The following is a 24,925-nucleotide window of genomic DNA, read 5'->3' on the forward strand; positions in this document are numbered from 1 at the left end:
GGGAAGACCTAGGACATAAGACTGAAAACGTTTCCTGGCCCTTGACAGACTGAAAAAGTAGTGCTGATAAGGATCCTGAGTTGAAAGATGTATGTGCTACATCCTTTATCTTTGGTAAGAAGAGTCAGTGGATTGTGCCTGATATTGAGAACTGTGAACTTAACTTGTATTATTATTTAAAGTTAGAAAGATAACTACTAAAAATTAAGAATGGAAACTATAAACAGTGATTCCCCCTGGGGGTTGGAATGGGAGGGCTTTTATCTCTTATTATATGCAATTCTGTGTCATTTTAAGAAAATATTTCAAATCTGTGTGTATGTTATTTCTATGATAAAAAGAAAACCGTCCAAACAAAACAAAGCAAAAGATAGTGTGGGCCAGGCCATGGAGGGCCTTGAATGCCAAGCAAAGGTGACTGCACTTATCCTTTAGTTATAGAACCTCCTGGTACAGGCTCATATCACTTGGCAGGGCCGCCTAGACTCACTATTTACTGAAGATTCTAGAACAGTGATTCTCTACAAGAAGGGTACTGGATGGGCGGGGATGGGCAGGTAGAAGTTGACTAACATCTTGTGAGGTTTTGTGTGTCCAGCAAATCTGGGCCTCCAGTGACCAGTGGGGCCCTAGGAAGGAAGTCACAGGGGCTATCCCACATCTTGATAAGCCTTCCTCAGGCACCAGTTTCTACTGCAGCTCCTGCATTTGAGACAGGCTAGGACCTGGGACCCTTTGCTGCAGTGCTCACACCTGAACAGATGTCTCCTTGATCAACAAAATACAAAGAAACTACAAGGGACTGAAAATAACTGCGTGCATGTACAGCTGGGGCAACTTATGAACAACAATATGCAAAAAGACCAAAAACCCAACTGCCACTTATAAGGTGTTGGGATCACAAGCAGGGTACTGCCCATGATCCCTGCACATAGCACCACCAGGGGAGTGGGCAGACCACCTAAGCCATCCCTCTAGCCTGATTCATGGGTCCGCCCCTACCCTCACCCCATTTAAGGGACCAGCTCGCCCCCTTTCAGCGAGCGAGCAAGGGAACCTGTTACTTGTTTTCGTTCCCTTGTGCTGTAGCCTGAGTCCCAGTACAGCCTTGCCTGAATTTCTTGTCTGGCTTCTTATCAGTTTCTATTGATTAAAGAGTCCAAGAACCCTGGTTGGTAACACAGTTATCCTTTGAGAAGGCAAAGAGCTAACCTCTGAGATTAGCTCTGCCTATTTCAGAAAAGTTCTTCCCTTTCAGCAGGGTCTGCTCACCCCCTCTGGTGAAAAGAATAGAGGAAAGGTAAGAATTTGCTTAAGAATGATCTTGCTTTCAAAGCCAGTGATAGTTTTTGCAATTAGTCCACATCCTTATGGCTCCACCTTGGGGTGGGGTATGTGGGGGGTCATGGCACACCCTCAGGAAGAGACAGGAGACAGGAAGCTTCCCCCTGACAGCTTTGGGTGCTGGCAACCTTGACTGTGCTAGATCTGATTAGGGTAACCAGAACATTTCTCTCTTCTGGTCCACCTTTCTATATGGCTTCGTTCCCTCCAAGCATTCAAATCTGTGAAATGGGGACAATAACGGACATTTCATACAGCAGATGACCAACAATTATTTGTGCTCACAGGGACATCAGAATAGTTCTAAGCATATGTACAACACTCTCAGACTGGCTGACTGAATTCACACCGTGGACTGTAAGTGAGCAGGCCAGTCCTCTAAGGAATGACCTTGTCTCACCGAAATATCTCATTAAGTGCCCTTCATTGTTTCTGCCAACTGTTGGCCCTCAGACTCTGTGATGTTCTTTCCACCCAAGGCCTCCTTCCTATGACAGTCCTTTGCTGATTGCCTCCATGGCTGCATTTCTAGGGAGAAAAGAGTCCTGGACACTGTTTCCTTTTCCCAATGACTTGCATCCACCTATTTCTAGTTCAAGGCTATTGACCATTCTTCCATGGTGTGTCTGAAATTTACCTTTTGGTCAATTCAACATCCTCCCCCCCACCCCTACGTGCTCACGTACACTCACAGACACTCACATAAACACTCAAATACACACACACCACATAATTTTGGTTGTCTGTTCTGTTTTATTGTGGACTAGAAATTTTAACTTTTTTCCTTTTTGTGTAGCCCAGCTGAAGGACAGTTGCGGAACCAGGAGAGCGTAGTGCTGACCATTGGGGATTCTGCACATAGGCTGTCAGGGAATAAATCTGGGCTCTAAACTTAAAGCTGTATGATCTCAGTTAATGCTTTGTGCCTAGTTCTTTGTCTAAAAAGAGAGGATAATATTAGCATCCACCTCTTAGGGTAATTGTGGACGTGAAATGAGAACAATGTACCTAGTGCCTGGCACATATTGGGTGCACAATCATTGTCTATTATCAGCCCAAATGCCAGCTGTACCCTTGCCCTCTGGCTCCTGGATCTCCCTGTATTCACCATTTTCACTCATACCAACCTGGCAATAGAGCTCAAGGCCTTTTCTAGTTCCCACCACTCATTTCTCAGTGTGATTATGAGGATGAAATGAGATGACATATATGATTCAGCTAAATGGTAACTGTTCTCATTATTTCCCCCCAAACAAACGTGTGTTCCATGATCCCCAGAGAACCCGCTTCACTAAAGCAGGGGTTGACAAATGGCAGCCTGGGCGCCAGATCCAGCCCACAAACTGTATTTGTAAATAAAGTTTTATTGGAACACAGCCACACCCCTTTGCTTAGTTATTGTCTATGGCTGCTTTCGTGCTGTAGTGGCAGAGTTGAGTAATTTCAACAGAGACCCTATGGCCCACAAAGCCTAAGATATTTTCTATCTGACCGTTTACAGAAAATGTTTGTTGATGCCTGCACTAGAATAAAGGATGAAGACACATTAAATTTAGTTTGACACAGAGGCGAGAGAGGAAGATGCACTATTACAGGTCACAGCTGGCTGAGCTGAGGCACAGATAAAGTGACTGGAGGCTGTGATCACCTGGGAAATTAAGGTCAGGGAAGCTGGGGAAACCAGATGAAGGAGGCTTTTTTAAAAATTTTTTATTTAATTAATTTATTTTTGGCTGTGTTGGGTCTTCGTTGCTGTGCACGGGCTTTCTCTAGTTGCGGCGAGCGGGGGCTCCTCTTCGTTGCGGTGCGCGGGCTTCTCAATGCAGTGGCTTCTCTTGTTGCAGAGCACAGGCTCTAGGCGTGCTGGCTTCAGTAATTGTGGTGCACGGGCTCTAGGCGTGCGGGCTTCAATAGTTGTGGCACGCGGGCTCAGTAATTGTGGCTCTCGGGCTCCAGAGGGCAGGCTCAGTAGTTGTGGTGCACGGGCTTAGTTGCTCCGCAGCATGTGGGATCTTCCCAGACCAGGGCCTGACCCCGTGTCCCCTGCATTGGCAGGCAGATTCTTAACCACTGCGCCACCAGGGAAGCCCCGAGGGGGCTTTCAATGGCGTTCTGAGTGTGCTTCATTTGCAATCCAGCTTGAACTCGCAGATAAAACCTAGAACCAGGAGTAGACACCCAGAAAGAGATACTCTCAACAACTGGAGAAGTGAGTATGTGTGTAAAGAGGGGGCTGCCTTGAAAGAGTGGAGAACAAGTAAGAGGAAATCTGACTCCTTGGATGCCAGGCAAAGGGACAGAAGGTCTAAGCTGCCAACATATTCTAAGATCTGGCTCTCTGCCAGCACTGAAAGTGCAGAACCATCTAATCCCTGAGTGGAAGGTATGTGGAGGCTCTGTCATCCAAGCCGTTCCTTCTGTGGAAGGGGATGCTGAAGCCAGAGAGGGGAGGGGTGAACCCAAGTTTACACAAAGGGTTGTTGCATGAGGGGCCAATATTTGATCTTTTTTCCCTTTAACTGAAGTATAGTTGATGTACACTAGAGCAATTTAATTTGTAAAGGTTTGCTCCATTTATAGTTATTATAAAATATTGGCTATATTCTTTATGTTGTACAATATATCCTTGTAGCTTATTTTATACCTATTCGTTTGTACCTCTTAATCCCCTACCTTTATAGCCAATATTTGATCTTAGCACACTCTCCACTGAGCTAACCTTGAACCCTGTTCCTACTTCACTTTCCAGATGCTGTCCTGGGGCTGGGCTGAGGCCCTGTCCCCACAATTTAGAGAGAGGGATTCAGTTGTTCCAGCATAAACAGCCATCTACAGTTCTCCATTGAGAGTGATTTTTTTTTCTGATTTGTGCTTTAGTCTGGTGCCAACATTCTAGATTGAGAACTGCTGTTAGAAGTAACCAATGAGAGGCTGTGTAATAGAAATTTGGCTGACCTTTGTCCCTGGCTCCTGGGAGGTAGCATCTAAATGCTTGGAATTTTCAGAGTGATAACAGTGTGTTTATTATTCATGGTGGGTCTTTTAGACCATACTTGATAGTTTATGGTAATGAGGTGACTCATGGTAAGCCCTGGATAATTTATGCTAACTAGATGACTCAGGATGGGGGCTGGCCAAGCCAGAAAGACCAGCCATGTGATTAGAGGGTTGGGGCTTTGAGGCCTGGGATGGGGGAGTAGCCTGGGGATTGAGTTCAACCACATGGCCAATGAGTCAATTAATCCTGCCTATATAATGTAGCTCCAATGACAACTCTGGATTCTGAAGCTCATGTGAGCGTCCCTAGTTGGCAATACTCTGCATATTACCACCCATTGGTGTGCCAGGATGGTGACGCATTCTCGAGGGGGATGGAAGCTTCATGTATGGGACTGTCCCAGACCTCCCGTTATGTGCTTCTCCTTTTGGCCGATTCTGATTTGTATCCTTTTGCTGTAAAAAAAATGTAATCATAAGCATAGAACTTTCCTGAGTTTTCTGAGTTATTCTAGAGAATTATTGAAGCTGAGGGGATAGTACAAACCACTGAATTTCTAGCCAGCTGCCCCCAAAGTGATGTTGGCCAGGGGTCCTCTGAACTCGTGGCTGGTGTCCAAAGTGAGGGCAGTGTTATGAGGATGGTGCCCTTCACCTGTGAAGTCTGGCCTAACTCCGGATAGTTGGTGTCAGAAGTCATTGCAGAAGCTCATGCCTGTGTCTTTTCTTAGGATGTGGTTGAGAATGTTGAATTAGGCGAGTGCCCTGAGGGCAAAGTACATCTGATCTTGGTGCAAAGTACAATTGCAGTTCCCCTGGGAAATGGTCTATTTATGTATCATAAATGTGTGACTGACAAGACTTTGGTCCTCATGTTGGACGGACGGCCCTAAGGGATTTGAATGATCAGCACTTCAGCTTCATTTCTGGCATCACTTTGTCCCCAACTCTGTGTGTCTTTTTTTTTCCCCATGTTTAATTTATACTGCCATGGATGACCCAGGTGTCATCTGGGGTCTTGCATTCTTACATTACCTCTGTCTCCAGGATCTAGTTTATAGTTGGTCTCTTTTTTTCTCTAGTGTATCTTCTCATAGGGAGGTTCATCTAACTTGATTTACACACACCCCCACACACGTGCGCACACACAACTCCCCTCTCTACTCACAACCATACCCACATTTATATTTGTAACTGTGGTGTAGACGTCATTGAAGATTTGAGGTCATGGAAAGAGGCCATATGTTATATCACATAAACAAATCATCTATGTGTAAATATTATACATTTTTGTTCTAAAGTATCCTTTCAACCCTCCCTCACTAGAGGTTTCTCACTGGCCCTTTATGCTTCCTGGTACCCAGCTAGCCATCTGCCATCTTTCTAGCTCTCCTCATCTTTTTTCTCTTTTTCTTTGCTTCTTTTTCATGAGCAAAAATAAATTCTTCACATTTTCTCAGTCGCCTGATGTGTAGGAGTCACTCAACTCACTTCTGGATTTCTCTCAGAGGGAATTGATCCTCTGTGGGAGGAACCAAAGTCAGGAGCCTCCTATCCAGTCATTTTGCTCTCAGTTGTATTCCTATATTCTAGCAATGAACAATCAGAAAAATGAAGTAAAAAATAGTGTATATAATAGCATCAGAAAACATAAAATACTAATTTGATAAAAGATATGCAAGACTTGCATAGTAGAAACTACAAAAAGTTGCTGAGAAAAATTAAAGAAAATCTGAATAAATAGCAAGATATACCATTTTTATGAATTCAAAGACTTTTAAAAGAAATTATATTTATTTTTGGCCGCATTGGGTCTTCCTTGCTGTGAGCGGGCTTTCTCTAGTTGCGGCAAGTGGGGGCTACTCTTCGTTGCGGTGCACAGGCTTCTCATTGCAGTGGCTTCTCTTGTTGCAGAGCACGGGCTCTAGGTGCATGGGCTTCAGTAGTTGTAGCACGCAGGCTCAGTCATTGTGGCTCACGGGCTCTAGGTGCATGGGCTTCAGTAGTTGCGGCGCACAGCTTAGTTACTCTGCGGCATGTAGGATCTTCCCAGACCAGGGATCAAACCCATGTCCCCTGCATTGGCAGGCAGATTCTTAACCACTGTACCACCAGGGAAGTCCCCAAAGACTCTTCATTCTAAGATGTCAATTATACCCAAATTAACTGATTCAACACAATCAAAATCCCATCAGGACTTTTATAGCAATTGAGAAGTTTCTCTAAAATTTATATGCAAGTGCAAAAGCTAAAATACCCCCTCCCCCAAGTTAGAGGACATACACTACCTGATATTAAGACTTACTATAGGGCTTCCCTGGGACACGGGTTTGAGCCCTGGTCCAGGAAGATCCCACATGCCACAGAGCAACTAAGCCCATGCACCACAACTACTGAGCCTGAGTTCTACAGCCTGCGAGCCACAACTACTGAGCCTGCATGCCACAACTACTGAAGCCTGCATGCCTAGAGCCCATGCTCCACAACAAGAGAAGCCACCTCAATAAGAAGCCCGCACACTGCAACGAAGTGTAGCCCCTGCTCGCCACAAATAGAGAAAGCCCGCACGTAGCAACGAAGACCCAATGCAGACAAAAAAATAAAAAAGACTTACTACAAAGCTACAGTAATCAGAATAGTGGGTGTTGGTTTAAAAATAGACCAGAGAACAGCTATATGTAAAAGAATGAAATTAGAACACTCCCTAACACCATACACAAAAATAAACTCAAAATGGATTAAAGACCTAAATGTAAGGCCAGACACTGTAAAACTCTTAGAGGAAAACATAGGCAGAACACTCCATGACATAAATCACAGCAAGATCCTTTTTGACCCACCTCCTAGAGAAATGGAAATAAAAACAAAAATAAACAAATGGGACCTAAGGAAACAAAAGCTTTTGCATAGCAAAGGAAACCATAAACAAGACGAAAAGACAACCCTCAGAATGGGAGAAAATATTTGCAAATGAAGCAACTGACAAAGGGTTAATCTCCAAAATATACAAGCAGCTCATGCAGCTCAATATCAAAAAAACAAACAACCCAATCCAAAAATGAGCAGAAGACCTAAACAGACATTTCTCCAAAGAAGATATACAGATTAACAACAAACACGTGAAAGGATGCTCAACATCGCTAATCATTAGAGAAATGCAAATCAAAACTACAGTGAGGTATCACCTCACGCCAGTCAGAATGGCCATCATCAAAAAATCTACAAAGAATAAATGCTGGAGAGGGTGTGGAGACAAGGGAACCCTCTTGCACTGTTGGTGGGAATGTAAATTGATACAGCCACTGTGGAGAACAGTATGGAGGTTCCCTAAAAATCTAAAAATAGAATTACCCTATGACCCAGCAATCCCACTACTGGGCATATACCCTGAGAAAACCATAGTTCAAAAAGAGTCATGTACCATAATGTTCACTGAAGCGCTATTTATAATAACCAGGACATGGAAGCAACCTAAGTGTCCATCATCGGATGAATGGATAAAGAAGATGTGGCACATATATACAATGGAATATTACTCAGCCATAAAAAGAAACAAAATTGAGTTATTTGTAGTGAGGTGGATGGACCTAGAGTCTGTCATACAGAGTGAAGTAAGTCAGAATGAGAAAAACAAATACCATATGCTAACAGATATATATGGAATCTAAAAAAGAAAAATGTTTCTGAGGAACCTAGGGGCAGGACAGGAATAAAGATGCAGTCATAGAGAATGGACTTGAGGACATGGGGATGGGGAAGGGTAAGCTGGGAGGAAGTGAGAGAGTGGCATGGACGTATATACACTACCAAATGTAAAATAGATAGCTAGTGGAAAGCAGCCACATAGCACAGGGAGATCAACTCGGTGCTTTGTGACCACCTAGAGGGATGGGATAGGGAGGGTGGGAGGGAGGGAGACGCAAGAGGGAGGAGATATGGGAACATATGTATATGTATAACTGATTCACTTTGTTATAAAGCAGAAACTAACACCATTGTAAAGCAATTATACTCCAATAAAGATGTAAAAAAAAAAAAGAACATAGAAAAAAAAAGAACATAGAACAATAAGTATATGTATGAATATATACATATATTCATATGTATGAATAATTCTAAATATTATACAGACACATACATATATGTATAATATATAATATATGTGTTACATATACTCTTCCTTCTCATACAAATATATTGATACACACTTGTTTTATATTAAATATCTCTGGAAAGGTTTAAAAAAACTAATAACCATAATAACTATATTTGTGGGGAAGGTATAGATGCCTGAAGGCCTGGAATGGAATGACCATTTTCAATGTATGCATTAAACAATTTTTTTAAAACTATGAATGTATTGCTGTTTCAAAAACAAAATTTTGAAACAAGGAAAATAAATTTAATGGTATAACCAAAAGGAGACAGATGTAAAAAGATGAGAGAGGAAGAGGGAGTTGAGGGAAGAGGAGGAAGAGGAGGAGCGGAGAAGGAGGAGGAGAGAGATGTAGAAATAGATTGAGAGAGAAAAGAGATTTGCTATAAAGGCAAGCAGAGAAATCAAGCTGTGGATGGAGGAGAATGGAGACCTGGGTGGTCTTTAAGCCAGGAGATAGAATACCATGTTTGTATGTTGCAGGGATGATCCAATAGAGAAGGATCACTGAAGATGCAGGTGGGAGAGATAATCACTGTCTAGGTGTTTCTGTGTAGGAGCGGGGTGGGAACCGGCCCACAGGTGGAAAGGATGGCTTAGGATAGGAGTGTGCAGAACTGTTCCCTGGCATGACAGGAAAGGCAGAGAAATGAGCTCAGAGGCAGATTGGCTGATAGATTTGGTGTCAGGAGATGGAGAAATTTTCAGCAGAGCATCATCTGAGAGTGATAAAAGAGTGAAGAGATTTCAGGAGAGAGATGGTGTGAAATATTTCCCTTGGAGAGAGGGTAATTATAGAAACATTACATAATCACTCAGCAGAGCCAAGTGGATACCTGCGGTGTGTGGACATACATTGAAATTGAAACCGCTGGGCATAGTTGGATGTTGTTTTTCACCCATTCTCAGCTCCCTGGCAACAGGCACGGAGTTAGTGGGAGTCAGATTCAACCAGGGTAAAAGACTTGATGGGCACATCAAGTGAAGAGGCTTACATGGGTGGCAAATTAAACACGTGAAAAGATGTTCGGCGTTCCTCACCATTAGGGAAGTACAAATTAAAACCACAATGGCACTACATACTACACACTTCTTAGAATGGCTAAAATAAAAAATACTGATAGTTTCAAATATTGATAAGGATTTGAGAAACTGGATCTTTCATATCATATGTTGCTGGTGGGAATGTAAGATGGTACAGCCACACTGGAAAACCCTTTTGCATTTTCTTAAAAAATCGTACATACACTTACCATACAACCCCGCAATCTATTCCTGGCATTTATCCTAGGGAATGGAAAATTTTTGTTCACATAAAAACCTATGTACAAATGTTCATGACAGGTTTATTTATAATAGTCAAACTGAAAACAAACTAGATATCCTTCCACTGGGGAATATTGAAACCAAATGTAGTATATCTATACCATGGAATACTACTCAACAATTTAAAAAAATCAACAACAAACTGTTGAAACATACAATCACTTGGGTGGCTCTTGAGGACATTATGCTCAATGAAAAAATCCAAAATCAAAAGGTTTGATAGTGTATTATTCCATTTATATAACATTTCTGAAATGGCAAAATTATCGAGATGGGGAACATATCAGTGGTTGCTAGGGGTTTGGGAAGGGGAATGGGGTGTGTGTGACTATAAATACATAGCTGAAGGGAGTTTTTTTGTGGTGAAGAAACAGTCTCATGTCTTGAAAGTGGTGATGGTTATACAATAATGCATGTGATAAAATGCCCTAGAATTAAACATAGTGGCATAAAAAATGAGTCATGCAAAAATGGGTGAAATCTGAGTAGGATCTGTAGTGTAGATTATTTTATTGTACCAAGGGAAATTTCTTGGTTTTGATAATGTACTTTATTTATGAGGATGTCACCATTGGCAGAGGCTTGGTTATGGGTACACAGGACTTTCTGTACTATTTTTGCAATGCATTCGTCTATAATTCAGAATGAAAAGTTAAGAAAACTGAAAGGTTAGTTTGTTGTATTGGCTACCTACATGGATACTGAAGACAGAATGAGGACATGGTTATGCTGGAGAGAAATCTATAAACCAAGTGCACTGCCAGCAGATAATGTAATAAGCATTCACATACTCACCATTAAAATTAAGCATATATAAAAATTTTGTCATATTTGTTTCCAATCTCTCCTTAAAGGTGAATAACTAAAATGTTACAGATTCATGTGGAGGCCCAAACCTGCATCTCTTCTGTCATTGATCTCTTCAGAACTTCTGAAGATGTCATTCATTATTCTCTCATGTGTGTAACAGGATATTAAAACAGAAGTTTTGCTCTAAATATCAAGATACTATAGACACTACATTTTGAAAAAGGTACAAGTGACACGCAGAATTTAAGTAGGAGATTTCTGATAATTGGTTATCAACTCTTACACCATCATCCATATCAAAGTTATTAAAACTTTGAGTTCAATTTTTATATGAGGAATAAAACATCAAATTCAATTTAAAGATGAACCATCTCCCCTGCTCCCAATTTGACTTTTGCAGGCAAAAAGTCTGCAGCAGAGAAGAGGGTACATTCTGTTGCTTCTCTCTTTTACTCCCCACATTTCTCCTTGTCCCACCTTCCTACTGTTTCTAGCTGTGATTTCTGACCCCAGAGTGTTGGACATATTCCAGGGAGGAAGGTCAGGAGAGCAGGACTTGCTTTTTTGGCTTGTCCTGCTGGGGTAACTTTGCTGGCTCTCTCTGGACTTGACAATATTGTAGAATTGACTCCAATTAATTTTGCAAAACTTATGCCAACCTCTGCCACTTCAAGGCCATGAGAGACATTGCTCATTGCTTACAGCACTCCAGTCTTGTGACCCTTCTTAAGAGGGATCTAGCAACCATGACCAAATACTTGGGGTGTCACAAGGAATAAAACTTATTTACATACTGATCACCATTTTCTAAACAACCTCTGTGCTTTTATTAGCAATGCCACTATGAATTGCTTTTTCTCACATTTCCATGTGTCCAGATCCTATTTATCTTTCCTTGCCTACCTCAAAAGGTTGGTGTGGCTGGCAAAAGTGGCACAGGTTACTTGCTTGGTAAACTGTAGAATCATCGATTCAAACTCCAAGTATTTCAAGAAGCCTTCCCTGATCCACTTGCCACCACGTACATACTTATTAACGAGACCTTCTCCCTCTCTGCTCCCCATCTCTGTGATTGTATCCTGGAAGAATTCAGAGCCAATTATAACAATATGTTAGGTGTGTATAAGATCCCTTCTTCCATATTCTACTATAAGCTCCTGGAGAACAAGAACCAAATCTCATCTATTTTTACAGCCAGCGTTGGTACATTGACAATATTGGTGTCTAACACATACCTTACTATCATACAGAGAGAGCATTAAGCAACCTTCCTGAATTCCAGATAGCTGCCAAATATACCTTCACATGAGAAGAGTGTATGCTCATGATTATAGTCAGAGTGTAGAGACATGAACTTCTGAGGCTGCCTGACTTACAACTCAAGTTACCTTCAGTCCATGTCCACGGTGAAGTCAAACCCTACTGCCCTATTCTGAAGACAGGTACCCAACCACAAATGTCATAAAACTCAGACTGGTACAATCCTATTACCTCAATATCTGCTTGGGTTGCCTAGGATGGGCTTGTGACCCAAGTTGCTCATGGAGTTAGCATGAGAATCCAGGTTCCCTGACTCCAGGTCTAGTGTTCTTCCCAGTCTAGCACTTGCAGGTTCTATATTCCTGCCTATCCCAGGATATTTGGATGCTGAGGTGGACTTGGCTGGAGGCAAGGGCATCCTCTGCTGGAATATAGGGTAATGGGAATAAGTAGAGGTGTAATGCCTGTGGCCTTAGCACCTGCAGGGACTCTACTTGAAAAATGTTTTCATGCATTGTGCACTGGTATGGTGTCAGAGTGTGGACTGAAGGCTGTTAGAAGATTCAGCACAGTGAGTCTAATGATTTCATCAACTGTAAACCTTTTGCTGAGGAGGTTGTCCATCATGGGAGCCACCTGTATTCATACTGCCATGCTTTACCTGGGCAGTTGGGTGTGACATCCTTCTTCAGGATGGAAGCAATTTAGGATTTTTAAATGACCCCTCTTCTGAGCACCCTTGACTCCCAAACAACTCTATGATAGCATGGATCACATTGTATGGCAGCGTGTCCCACACTAGGCTCCTTCCTTCCACAGACTGTGAGTTCCTTGAAGATGAATATGTTGTCTTTGAACCTCTAGTGCCTGGTACAGGGGCTGGAACATTGAAGATCTTCAGTTATTATTTCTAAAAAGAACAGAAGAATGACTGAGTGAGTCTTCTATGAGAAGCCTGCTTAATGATATCTTCAAGAGTAGCAGTAGAGGGCTTCCCTGGTGGCGCAGTGGTTGAGAGTCTGCCTGCCGATGCAGGGGACACGGGTTCGTGCCCCGGTCCGGGAAGATCCCACATGCCGCGGAGCGGCTGGGCCCGTGAGCCATGTTTGCTGAGCCTGCGCGTCCACAGCCTGTGCTCCGCAACGGGAGAGGCCACAACAGTGAGAGGCCCGCGTACCGCAAAAAAAAAAAAAAGAGTAGCAGTAGAGTGCTTCCCTAGTGGCGCAGTGGTTGAGAGTCCGCCTGCCGATGCAGGGGACACGGGTTCGTGCCCCGGTCCGGGTAGATCCCACATGCCACGGAGCGGCTAGGCCGTAAGCCATGGCCGCTGAGCCTGTGCGTCCAGAGCCTGTGCTCTGCAATGGGAGAGGCCACAACAGCGAGAGGCCCACGTAAAAAAAAAAAAGAGTAGCAGTAGATAGGTTAACTGCAATGGTCTGTTAAAGGGCAATTATTAAAAAAGGATACATTTGTAATAGAAATATTTTATTTTAACCTAGAATTCATTCACCAAAATAAGGAGAGAGAAGGATTTTCCTTTGATTATGGATCATAAGGTATAGTTCTGCTCTTTCTTGCAGAAAGCACATTCATTCAGCATTGTCTATGATTTGCAGTTTGGATTTATGAGAGATCTTAACGTCATGTATAGTATTCTGCTTGATGATATTTTTCAATATGGCTAATTTTGTTTCAATCTTGTATAGTTGTCAGGCTCATTCCTAATTAAATTACAATAATCTTGAGACTAGCTTTTATTGCCCTTTGAAGCATGCATATTAATTTTCATCAAAAGTATAATTCTCTTTACATATTCATATTTCATTGATTTATACTGTACTTGGATAAATTAGATAATTACAGGAACAAGTCCAACTGGCATAAGGAGGGTTGGAAACAGGCCCAACTGGTTCCTGTGAAGCAGATAACACAGTGCTATAATGTCCAGGTGTACTAGAGAATCAGTGAATGGTCCTGAGGACTCAGTGTTTACTGGACATCAATCAATATATTTTCTGAATGGAATGGACAGGCTTGGTTAAACAGATAGATTCTATTAACCAGAGATTTACTTAAAAGGTGTTTGCTCTATAAAGAAATAGCATAGTGCTTTATCAGGTAGGTTTAGATAATGTTTGTTGAATTCATGCAGTTGTGGATAACACCTCCCAAAATGTGCCACAAGGGACTTTCATATCTTTTCTCTCTTCCTGAAGATAACTCCTGAATATTATTCATGATCCACCCTAAGGTGAATCTAGGAGGAAAAACCATCTCTGGCATCAGAAAGAAAGCAACTCATGAACAAACCCTTTCCTTTCCTCCATTCTTCTCCCCAGAGGCAGCAAGCAGACCTGCAATGAAAGGGAAGCACCTTCCTCACACTGACCAACTCCAGAGGACACTCTCTGTCCTCTTGAGCGGGAGGTGCCTGAAGGAGACCTGGTGACTGAGCCATTCTTTCAAGATGCTGGACAACCCTGGGTTCAGGTGGGAGCTACTTGAGAATAAGTCACCGAGCATCTTCTAAATTGCAGGTCCAGTCCCATGCACTATGGATTCAAAGACATGCTCTTTTCCCCTAAAGACCTCACAGTGTGGTGGAGGAGGGAGACATACAAATGAATCATTACAGTACAATATTATAAGTGTTATGACAGAGGAATTTTGCAGCCAAATGTGTTCAGTGTGGGCTGCAGGGACTGAGATTAAGCATCCAGCTCTAAGTTATTTTGAAATTTCTCTGCAAGGCTCCTCATGATGGACATTTTCAGCCAAAGCTATACAGTTGATGAAATCACAGCTCACAGGGCTAACTTTCATTAGAACCCTCAGTCTAAGTTTGTGGCATCACATCAAAGCACCCTGTCTGGTGCATAGGCTACAACACTGTCTTTCTGCCTCCTCCCACCACCCTGCATTCTAGCTGAGGAAGCCCTCACCTACAGCTAAACCCCACTGCAGCATTTAGAAATCAAGGGTTGCATGTAGGATACAGAATCAGCAGAGTGCTGGACAACAGAGTGCTGGAAAGCACTGGATCTGGAGTCAGGATACCTGAGTTCTGAGTACTGACCTGTGTTATAGAAATGATTGATGAATCTATAGGTAAACTTGGGGAGAACTGATATCTTAGCAATATTGAGTCATGAACATGGACTATTTATTTATTTAGCTCTTAGTTTTCATTTATCAGAGTTTTGTAGTTTTTTATATAGATCTTGTACATATTTTGTTAGATTTATACCTAAGTATTTCATTTTGGAGGATGCTAATATAAATAATATTATATTTTTAGTTTCAAATTCCACTTGTTCATTGTTGATGTATAGGAAAGCAATTGACATTTGTATATTAACTTTGTATCCTGCAACCTTACTATAATTGCTTATATGTTCTAGGAGGGTTTTTTTTGTAATTCTTTTAGATTTTCTGTATAGACATTCATGTCATCTGCAACCAAAGACAGTTTCATGTCTTCCTTCCCAATCTATATACTTTTATTTACTTTTCTTACCTTATTGCATTAGCAAGGGCTTCAGCAATGTTGAAAAGGGATGGTGAGATGGGACATCCTTGCCTTGTACCTGATTTTAGTGGGACAGCTTCAAGTTTCTTGGTGGGAAAGTTTCAGGTATGCTGTTAGCTGTACAATTTTTGTAGATAGTCCTTATCAAGTTGAGAAAATTCCCCTCTATTTCTAGTTTACTGAGAGTTTTTATCATGAATGGGTGTTGGGTTTCGTCAGGTGATTTTTCTGCATCTATAGAAATGATCATGTGATTTTTCCTTTTTACTCTGTTGATGTTATGGATTACATTAATTGATTTTCAAATGTTGAAACAGCCTTGCATATCTGGAATAAATTCCACTTGGTCATGGTGCATAATTTTTTGTTGTTGTTGTTGTTGTTGTATGTGGGCCTCTCACTGTTGTGGCCTCTCCCGTTGCGGAGCACAGGCTCCGGACGTGCAGGCTCAGCGGCCATGGCTCACGGGCCCAGCCGCTCCGCGGCATGTGGGATCTTCCCGGACTGGGGCACGAACCCGTGTCCCCTGCATCGGCAGGTGGACTCTCAACCACTGTGCCACCAGGGAAGCCCAATGGTGCATAATTTTTAATGCCCTTTTTAGATTCTGTTTGCTAGCATTTTGTTGAGGATTTTTGCATCTATGTTCATGAGAGATATTGGTCTGTAATTTTCTTTTATTTTAATGTCTTTGTCTGGTTTTGGTATTAGAGCAATGCTGGCTTCTTAGAATGAGTTAGGTAGTAGTCCCTCTTCTTCTATCCTCCAAATAAGATTGTAAAGAATTGGTAAAATTTCTTCCTTAAACTTTTGGTAGAATTCATCAGTGAACTCATCAGGGCCTGGCACTTTCTGTTTTGAAAAGTTATAAATTATTGATTCAATTCCTTTAATATATATGTCTATTCATATTGTCTGTTTCTTCTCGTCTGAGTTTTGGCAGACTGTGTTTTTCAAGGAATTCATCCATTTCACGTAGGTTATCAAATTTGTGGGCATAGAGTTGTATAGTATTCCTTTATAGTCCTTTTAATATCCATGGGATCTGCAGTGATGTCCCCTCCTTTGTTTCTGATATTAGTAATTTGTGTCCTCTTTTTTTTTCTAGTTAGCTTGGCTAGTGACATCAATTTTAAGGATCTTTTCAAAGAAATAGCTTTAAATTTTTTAAAATTTTATTCAAGTATAGTTGATTTACAATGTTGTGTTAATTTCTGCTATAGAGCAAAGTGATTCAGTTATACATTTATATACATTCTTTTTCATATTCTTTTCCATTATGGTTTATCACAGGATATTTAATATAGTTCCCTGTGTTATACAGTAGGACCTTGTTGTTTATCCATTCTATATATAATAGTTTGCATCTGCTAATCCCAAAGTCACAGTCCATCCCTCCACCACCCCGCTCCACCTTGGCAACCACAGGTTTTGTTCTCTATATCTTTGAGTTTGAGAAACAGCTTTTGGTTTCATTGATTTTCTCTGTTGATTCTCTATTTTCATTGATATCTACTTTCATTTTTATTATTCCTTTTCTCTTGCTTACTTTATATTTAATTTGCTCTTCTTTTTAAAAATATTTATTTATTTATTTGGCTGCGTTGGGTCTTAGTTGCAGCACGTGAGATCTTCATTGTGGCATACAGGGTCTTTTGTTGCAGCACGTAGGCTCTTCATTGCAGCGCACAGGCTTCTCTCTAGTTGTGGTGTGCAGGCGTCAGAGCATGCATGCTCAGTAGTTGCGGCATGTGAGCTCTCTAGTTGTGATGCGCAGGCTCTAGAGTGCATGGGCTCAATAGTTGCGGCACGTGGGCTTAGTTGCCCTGTGGCATGTGGAATTTTAGTTCCCCAACCAGGGATCAAACCCGAGTCCCATGTATTGGAAGGTGGATTCTTAACCACTGGACCACCAGGGAAGTCCCGAATTTGCTCTTCTGTTTTTGCTTTTCTAATATATGCATTCAGCATGATAAGTTTCCCTTTAAGCACTACTTTCACTGAATCCCACAAATTTTGATAAGTTGTGTTTTCATTTTAATTTACTTGAAAATATTTTAAAATTTATCTTGAGTTTTCTTCTTCGGCCCATGTGTTATTTAGAAATATGTTGTTTAGTCTCTATGTGTTTGGGGATTTTCCAGTTATCCTTCTGTTATTGACTTCTAGCTTAATTCCATTGTGGTCTGAGAGCAGACACTGAAAGATTTCTATTCTTTTAAATTTGTTAAGGTGTGTTTTATGGCCCAGTATGTGACCCATCTTGATGAATGTCCCATGTGAACATAAAAAGAATGTGTATTCTCCTGTTGTTGGATAAAGCAGTCTATAGATGTCCATGATAACAAGTTGATATATGATGTTGTTGAGTTCAACTCTGTCCTTACTGATTTTCTGCCCACTGAATCTTTCCATTTCTGACAGAGGGGTGTGAAAATATCCAACTATAATAATGGATTCCTCTACTTATCCTTGAAGTTCTATCAGTTTTTGCCTCATGTAGTTTGATGCTGTTTTTAGGCATATAGATATTAAGAATTTTTATATCTTCTTGGAGAATTCACCCCTTTATAATTATGTAATGCCCTTCTTTATCCCTGAAACTTTCCCTGCTTTGAAGTCTGCTTGATCTGAAATTAATATAGCTACTCCTGATTTTAAAAATGTGTGTTAGCATGGTATATTTTTCTCCATTCATTTACTTTTAATCTGCATGTGTCTGCACATTTAAAGTGGATTTCTTATGGACAGCATATAGTTGGGTCTTGTTTTTTGATTCAGTCTGACAATCTGTCTTTTGATTGTGCATTTGGGCCGTTGACATTCAAAGTGATTATTGATGTAGTTGAATTAATATCTACCATATTTGTTACTGTTTTCTATTTGTTGCCCTTATTCTTTGTTCCTATTTTTGTCTTTTACTTTTTCAGCCTTTTGTGGTTTTAACAGAGCATTTTATGTGATTCTATTTGTACTTTCTTAGCATGTCACTTAGCATGCCTTTCTTAGCATTTTCTCTCCTTTCTTAGCACAACAGTTACACTTTATCCTTTCCTTTTTTAAAAACTTTTTTTTAATAGTGGTTACTATAGTTTGCAATATACAGTCCCAACTAATCCAAGTCCACTTTCAAATAACACTATACCACTTTACAGATAGTTTGAATAGCTTATAATAACAAAATAATTCCAATTCCTCCCTCCATCCCTTGTAACATTGCTACCATTCATTTCACTTATTTATAAGCATACATAAACATGTATGTATGATGATACATACTTAAGCACACATAATTGAACACATTGTTGTATTATTATTTTGAACAAGCTGTTTTGTGTTAGAGCAATTCAGAACAAGAAAAATAGAAGATTTTATTTTGCCTTAACATATTCCCCTTCATTGCTCTTTCTTTCTTAATGAAGATCCAAGTTTCTGACCTATATTATTTTTCTTCTCTCCAAATAACTTATTTTAACATATCTTGCAAGCCAGGTTTATGGGTTAGAAATTTCCTCAATTTCTGTTTGTCTGAGAAAGTGTATTTCTCCTTCACTTTTGAAAGATAATTTCACAGGATACAGAATTCTAAGTTAGTGGTTTTTGAAGAGAAGTCAGATGTGATTCTTATCTTTGTTCCTCTGCACTGAAGTTCTTTATTCCTCTGGCTTTTTTCAGGATATTTTTCTTTGCCTTTGATGTTTCTGCAGTTTGAAAATGATATTCCTAGATGTGCTTTTTTTTTTTTTTTTTTGTCATTTTCCTGCTTGGTGTTCTCTGAGCTTCCTGGATCTGTGGTTTGGTGTCTGACAATAATTTGGGGAAATTCTCGTTATTATTGTTTCAAGTATTTCTTCTGTTCCTTTCTCTCTTTCTTTTCCTTTTGGTCTTCCCATTATCTGTATGTTACATGTTTTATAGTTGTCCCAAAGTCTTTGGATATTGTGTGTGTGGTGTGGTGTGGTGTGGTGTGTGTGTGTGTGTGTGTGTGTGTGTGTGTGTGTTTTGTCTTAGTTCTCTTTGCTTTTCAGTTTTGGAAGTTTCCATTGATATATTCTCAAGGTCAGAGATTTTTTTCCCCCTCAGCCATGTTCAGTCTACTGATAGGCTTATCAAAGGCATTCTTCATTTCCGTTACAGTGTTTTTGATCTCTAGCCTTTCTTTTTAGTTCCTTCTTAGAATTTCCACTTCTCGGCTTACATTGCCCATCTATTCTTGTATACTGTCTACTTTATCCATTAGAACCCTTAGCATGTTAATCGTTGTTGTTTTAAATTCCTAGTCTGATAATTGCAACATCCCTTCCATGTCTGGTTCTGATGCTTGCTTTGTCTCTTCAATTTGTGTTTTTTTTTCCTTTTAGTATGCATTATAGTTTATTTATTTTGATTGCCAGACATATTGTGCTGTATAAAATGAACGGCTGTAAATAAGACGTTAGTAATGTGGTGGTGAGGTGTGGGAAGAGAAGTGGTCAATAGTCCACAATTAAGTCCCCGTTTGGGTTTTTTTTTTAATTAATTAATTTAATTTATTTATTGTTGGCTGTGTTGGGTCTTCATTGCTGTGCGTGGGCTTTCTCTAGTTGCGGTGAGTGGGGGCTACTCTTTGCCGTGGTGCGTGGGCCTCTCATCGTGGTGGCCTCTCCTGCTGCAGAGCACAGGCTCCAGAATGCAAGCTCAGTAGCTGTGGTGCACAGGCCCAGCTGCTCCATGGCATGTGGGATCCTCCCGGACCAGGGCTCGAACCTTCATCTCCTGCATCAGCAGGCAGATTCCCAACCAATGCACCACCAGGGAAGCCCCAGTCCCCTCTTTTAGTGAGCCCAAGCCTCTGGACTCTGAACTTCACAAGTGCTTCTCAGTCATCCCCCTTTGCTTGGTTAGGACAGGATGGCTAGAGTGGGCTAGAGTTGGGTATTACCTTTTTCCCAGGTCAGTTAGGCTCTGATAATACCCCAGCAGTTTAGGCTCTGGCTAAATAGTTTGTTGTGAGGCCAGGCCCTGACAGAAGAACATACTCTGGTGTATTTCAGAATGGTGTCTTTTCCTCTCACCCTGCTAGAAGCACAAGGAGATTTACTAAGACCTGGTCAAGCTTCTGGAAGTAAAATTCATAAAAGTGTGGGCACTCACTTATGACTGGATCCCCCTGGCATTTTTTTTCTTTCTTTTTTTTTTTTTTTTGCTGTACGCGGGCCTCTCACTGTTGTGGCCTCTCCCATTGCGGAGCACAGGCTCCGGACGCGCAGGCTCAGCGGCCATGGCTCAGGGGCCCAGCCGCTCCGCGGCATGTGGGATCTTCCCGGACCGGGGCACGAACCTGTGTCCCCTGCATTGGCAGGCGGACTCTCTACCACTGCGCCACCAGGGAAGCCCCCCTCGGCATTTTTAATGCTCAGTTTTGTCCAGGCTGAGCCTCCAGGACTTTGTCAGTTACAGTTCCGGTTTTCCCTGGCACGGGATCTTGTGGTGGTTTCCACTCATGAGCCTCTGCTCCAGTAATTTGTGACTCCCTGTATTTGCCTGTCTCTCCAGTCTTGGGGGCTATAGTTTACCCTGTGTTGTCCTCTCTCTTACTGATCCAAAGGGTTGTTGATTTTTCAATGTATTCAGGTTTTACTTGTTTTTAGGATAGAGTGGTGACTTCTAAGCTCCTTACATGCAAAACTGGAAATTGGATGTTTCCCTGGAACATCTTTTTTCATCCTCTTGCTTTCAACCTATTTGTGTCTTTTGATGTTAAATGAGTTTCTTATAGACAGCATAAAGTTCAATAATGTTTTTAAAAAATTAATTAACGAATTAATTAATTTTTGGCTGTGTTGGATCTTTGTGACTGCACATGTTTCTTCTTTCTCTTGTTGCAGCGAGCGGGGGCTATTCTTTGTTCTGGTGTGCGGGCTTCTTATTGCGGTGGCTTCTCTGGTTGCAGAGCATGGGCTCTAGGTGCGTGGGCTTCAGTAGCTGTGGCTCACAGGCTCCAGAGCACAGGCTCAGTAGTTGTGGCGCACGGGCTTAGTTGCTCCGTGGCATGTGGGATCTTCCCGGACCAGGGCTTGAACCCTTGTGCCCTGCATTGGCAGGCGGATTCTTAACCACTGCGCCACCAGGGAAGTCCCAGTACATGTGTCTTTTTGAATTATGGTTTTCTCAGTCACCATTCCTTTTAAACTTTCCCTTAGCCCACCCATCTTCATAAATGCCTCTTTAATTAAACTCTCCTCAATTATTCCATCTGTTTGGGGCACTTATTTTATATTAGGACACTGCCAGATACACAAAGGGGAAGACTTTTGAAAAGCAGTGAAATCTGGGTTATTAACAACACATTAGCTTTGAGAAGCATCAGTGTTCCCTATTCTGCTCCCTAAATTAAGGAAAGCAGCAGATTCCTCACTATGACAGCAAATTTGAATGGTTGGGATGGAGGGGAGGACAGAGAGAGTATCCTGGAAGAGTGAACAGTGTTGTTTTCCCAGTTCAGATCTCCCACAGTTGAGGCTGCCAGCACTCAAAGTTGCCAGGAGGGAGTTTATGTCTTTTTACCCTGTCTTTTCCTGCTGGAGCCCCTGTGGTTCCCTGAATACTCCAACCCCAGGTGGAGTTATGTGAATGGTTACTAAGAGGAAAAATTCAACAGTGGCTTTGGAAATAAATACTTGATAAATGTATGTTTCCTCCATTCTTCTTGCTGGAATTGACAAGCTGATCCATGCTAAAGGGAAGAGCTTCCTGGGACTGACAGTCACTAGAGGACACTCCTCTGCCTTTGAGAAGTGCCAGCAGGAGGAGGGGTGAAGCCTGGTGACCAAGCGAGGCTTATCAAGATGCTGCACAGTCCCTGTGATTTCCTGTACAGGGACTTGCTAGCAAATGAGCGTGTGGAGTTCTCTGAGTCATGACCCCTCATGAGATGTTTCTCAGCACTTGGTCCAACTCTTCTCCTATCCCTCAACCTCTGCCCATCCCCACCCGATTTGGTGCTGGTCCCTGCAAGGGATTGTTGTTGTGGAGCCTTTTGCTGCCACTGTGTGCCTGCGCAGCAATGCCAAGCAAAGTAAGCCTGCACTGGGCGACTTTATATTAAGAATAAAGCATACCTTCCTTACTTATCATTCAAGGCCCTCCATGGCCTGTTCCACCCTTTTTCTTTATCATAGTTGTAATGTGTGCATGTTTACAATTTCTTTCCAAATGGCACAGAGTATTTCAAATAAAAGATGAAAGTCCTTCTGAATCCTATTCTCCAAAAGCAACACTTTGTTAGTTATTATTCTTAAATCTTTCATTAGTTATTATTATAGCTTTGAACAATAAAATTTGGTTTCTATTTTTAAAATTGATCTGTGCTAAACTGGATAAATTGACTTCCCTTTGAGATGTAAAGAAGTTAGCACACAGACCAGCCATACTTGGGTCTCTAGGAACAAGTATGGCGTGAGTGAGAGACAGATTGAACCAGAATCGGGTTTTGTCTGACGAGTGTGGCAGAGGGGAGTGTGATAAGGGCCAGGAGGGTGTGTGCAAAGCAGTGATTATAGCAACAGGTCATGGAATCCAAACATGGCAGGAATGGAAGTGAGGGCATGAGGGAACCATGGGCAATGAGATGTGTTGAGTCAAGAGATGGGAGGTCAGGTTGGTATTTGCTGGTCATTGGATTTGGGGTACTAGGGACAATAAATTGTGCAGATCAGAGGTGAAGGGCAGGCAGTGCAAACTTGAAACATAATTTGGAGGTGATGCTATTGTGGGTGATGACGAGATCCAGGACTGGATGATTAGAATGCAGTGGGAGACAAGGTTAAAGGAAGGAGGTGTTTAGAAAGCTGAGAGGTTAGAATGTTGGATTAACCATCTAAATGGAGATTCGAGTCCCCAGAGTGAGGCTGGGGTGGTGCTGGAGATGACTATAAACCAGGTACTTAGGCCAGAAAATAAACATTCACACACCCACCTCAAAATCAAGCATATATTGAAGTTCTATTATATTTGCCAATCTCTCTTTAAAAACGAATAAATAAAACTAAAGATATATCTATAGCCCAAGCCTGCAGCTCACTTGGATCTGTCACTCTTCAGTTCTTCTGAAATTGATGAGTCTTATTCTCTTATATGCATGACAGGATGTCAAAATAGAAGGTTTATCTAAATATCAAGATATTCCACAAAATACATTTCAAGAGGAATGCAACATGACTTGTAGAATTTAAAAGTAAAGCTTCTGATCACTGGTTACACAACTCTTAAGCTATCATGCATGTCAGGGTATAAAAATGTTCAGAACTGAATTTTTCTGTAAGGCTTAAAATGTTGAATTTAATTTAAAGGTGAGCCATTTTTTCCTCTCCCACCACAGGGCTCTCGTGATGTATAAAACCCAGCCAAAGCTGTACAATTAATAAACTCACAGGACTCACAGGAATGACTCTCATACGAACCCCAGTCTAAGTTGGTGGCACAGCATCAAGGCACCCTGCCTGGTGCATAGGCCACCAGCACTGTCTTTCTGTCTCCTCCCACCACCCTGTGCCCCAGCTAAGGAGCCCTCACCTACAGCCAAGCCCTGCTGTGGCACTTGGAAATCAAGGTTTGCATATAGGATGCAGCTGAGTGCTGGTCTGGGAAGACCATTGGGTGTGGATCTGAGATCTGAGTATTGAGCTGTGTTCTAGGAATGATCAATATATTTGGTTGGAAAAACTGTAACCTATAAATGGTATTATTTTCCTAGCTACCTTGTATTGTCTCCTAAGTATCAAGAGTTTATTTGTTAGCTCTCCTTTCTGGGGGGGGGGTTGTCACACCATCTCATGGCGACCCCTCCCTGTCTGCCCAAATGCTGTGAGGAATGAGTAACCACTGGCAGAGAACAGTTAAGAATTCTGTACCAAACCCAAGTTTTTTATCAATACGATTGACATGAAGCTTCAAATGTTTTCAATCCTGCTCCTCATGGGGACTGGCCATGAAACTGACTAAAAGTCACATCCAGAACAATTGGTACAAAACCTTGAGGCTTACAGAGTGTTCCAAAAGCTAGTAATAAATGGTTTCCAAGGTAATTTCTATTTTGAAATCAACACTGAAGTTGCAATGGCCAAATTAGAACTGGTGGGCATATTTTTTGACTCTCCATTGGTTGGAGCAAAAGCTAAATAACCACTCATAAGTTTTCAAAGGTAAAGGCCATGGTTTTCACTCCTAGAACCCATGGCAAACTGGTCACCATGTCAGGGACAAATGTCTCCAGAGGACCTTTCCTAAACCTGATTTCCTGGACTGTTCTTATGCAGGCAGAGTCTAACTCTAAGGACATTCTTTTCCCAAAGACCAGAGAATCCAATGAACTCTAGATACTCATTTAGAATGAAGTTTTTTTATCTGCAGCATGCTTCCAAACACAGGCCCAAACATGAATCTTAGAGGAACAGAGTCTCAGAGAAAAGTAAGGATTTTTCTTTTTCTATATCATCAAGTAGAAAACAATTATAAACAGGGTT

The sequence above is a fragment of the Mesoplodon densirostris genome, chromosome 7, assembly GCF_025265405.1.
Source record: "Mesoplodon densirostris isolate mMesDen1 chromosome 7, mMesDen1 primary haplotype, whole genome shotgun sequence".
Classification (NCBI taxonomy): domain Eukaryota; kingdom Metazoa; phylum Chordata; class Mammalia; order Artiodactyla; family Ziphiidae; genus Mesoplodon; species Mesoplodon densirostris.